Here is a 1948-nt window from a genome sequence, read left to right as displayed (position 1 = left end):
GCCTGCCGACTTAAACGCATCCAGTTCCTCCAAGTGCCTCTGCACCATCTCAGGGTCTACGCTTGGTAGTCTTCGCCCTGCTGCTGCCTCTCTACAATCCCAGGGAGAGACTTGTCTTGCCCCTCGCTTAGGAACACTGAGGCAAAGAACTTATTGAGAGTTCAGCCTTGTCCCCCCTGTCTGTCACCAATTGTTTATGCCCATTTAGTAGAGGTCCTATTCCACCTGGGACTTCCTTTTACTCCCTACTCTATATATCTAAAAAACAATTTTTTGTTATCCTTAACAAAAGGATGCCATCCTGAGCTCCATGGTAGCTTTGGCCTGTCTAACTGCCTCCCCACAAGCGCGAGCAGAGGAGGTATACTCCTCTTTAGTAATCTCTCCCCATTTCCACTTTTTATATGCCCCCCTTTTTGCCTGTAGGCTGCTCTGGATTTCTCTGGTCAGCCAAGGAAGCCTCTTGGCCCCTTTTCCCCTTTTTCCCCGCATCAAGATCGTCTCCCTCTGTGCCTGAAGGATCATTTCCTTAAGGCACAGCCCCCCTTCCATAATTTTAATTACTAGATCTTAATTACAATACTGTTGTTCACACAACACAACTAGAAGGAAGAACATGAACACCATTTTTTTCAATGAACACTATAAACACTTTTTTTCCCAGAAGCTTTTAAGTGCCATTGAACAAGTAAAGTTTGGGCCAAAAATTAGCATGTCTTTAACAATAAACTAAACCAATAGCCAAAAATATTGATACGTGCCTTCTGCTGATTAATTTCAAACTACTTCATTGGTTTATTTTCTTTTTATTTCTCCCCAATCAGTACTGCTTACTTTTAAAACAGGAGTCAGCTTTCAATCTTAATTCCTAAATCCATAGTTTGGTTGCCAAATAGAAGTGGCCAGATTTTCAGAGATGCTCAAGCATTCTAGTTCCCAGTGGGATCAGGCCCAAAGAATTTTCACAGCTTACAATGCTGGAAGATTCTGACTATACTATTTATGGCCAAACCACTTTTTTGCAGTCCCATATACTTAATATACAAATGTAAACATCTAGGTAATGAAATATTAAGAATATAAAAGACTTGGACAATGTCATCCTCGCAACTGTTACATTCAGGTTCTGTCATTTATTTCCCACTACATTTATGCGCACATATATTGATTCCATTTCTATATCAAACACATTTAGAAAGAAGCCACCAAACACAGCTCTCATACTATGTTTTCCAAAAATAATTTCAAAATCTCACATACTCCTTAACACACCAGAAGAAAACCTAATATAAAGATACAGTTAAGAAAATTAAAGAATAAGTTAAAAAAATTATTTAAGAAAGGTGTATTTTAGGACATAAATTAAATATTATCTCCCTTCAATATTTTACTTTAAGAACTCTATAATTTTCATGCCAACTTTACCGATTAAAACTGAATCAGGTTTGGAATCATCTCAGTACAAAAGCCACAGTACATTATACTAAAGTGGTCATTAGTTCCTGCCATCAGATTTCAAGTGGGGATTAACTTGGGGAAGTTAGCACTATATACCACTGGGCATGTCTACTAGGCCTGTGTGAAACGGTTAGTATTCACTTAGCATTCAGCTGATTTGGGGGACAGTGATTCAATTTGGTGATTTGAATCACTGTCCCAAATTGATTGAGTCGAATTTGATTTTCAGATTCGGCCACCACCGATTCAGCCAAATCTCCAAATCAAACAGGCCCTATCCCTCGCCCACTCTCCCAGCCCCATAAATGGCTGTCCCGCCCGGCCCCATCCTCCAGGCTATTTAAAAAACAAGCCTGGCGCTCATCGGCTGCTTCCAGGTGTGGGGGGGGCAATCCCTGCTGCCCCCCATTGCCCTGCACTGCATGGAGGACTCTGTCATGATCCCCCATCCTCCACCCACTCTCCCAGCCCCAGCATCCCAGCACTTTAA

At 41.3% G+C, this 1948-nt stretch overlaps 1 protein-coding gene across 5 annotated transcripts in view; it reads right to left on the bottom strand.

The window, feature by feature from the left end:
* BASP1 (brain abundant membrane attached signal protein 1) overlaps positions 1 to 1948 on the bottom strand; it is a 92627-nt gene that overhangs the window by 13902 nt on the left and 76777 nt on the right. The window lies entirely within an intron of this gene.

The sequence above is a fragment of the Alligator sinensis genome, unplaced genomic scaffold (assembly GCF_000455745.1).
Source record: "Alligator sinensis unplaced genomic scaffold, ASM45574v1 scaffold791_1, whole genome shotgun sequence".
Classification (NCBI taxonomy): domain Eukaryota; kingdom Metazoa; phylum Chordata; order Crocodylia; family Alligatoridae; genus Alligator; species Alligator sinensis.
This window is presented reverse-complemented; position numbering and strand designations above follow the sequence as displayed.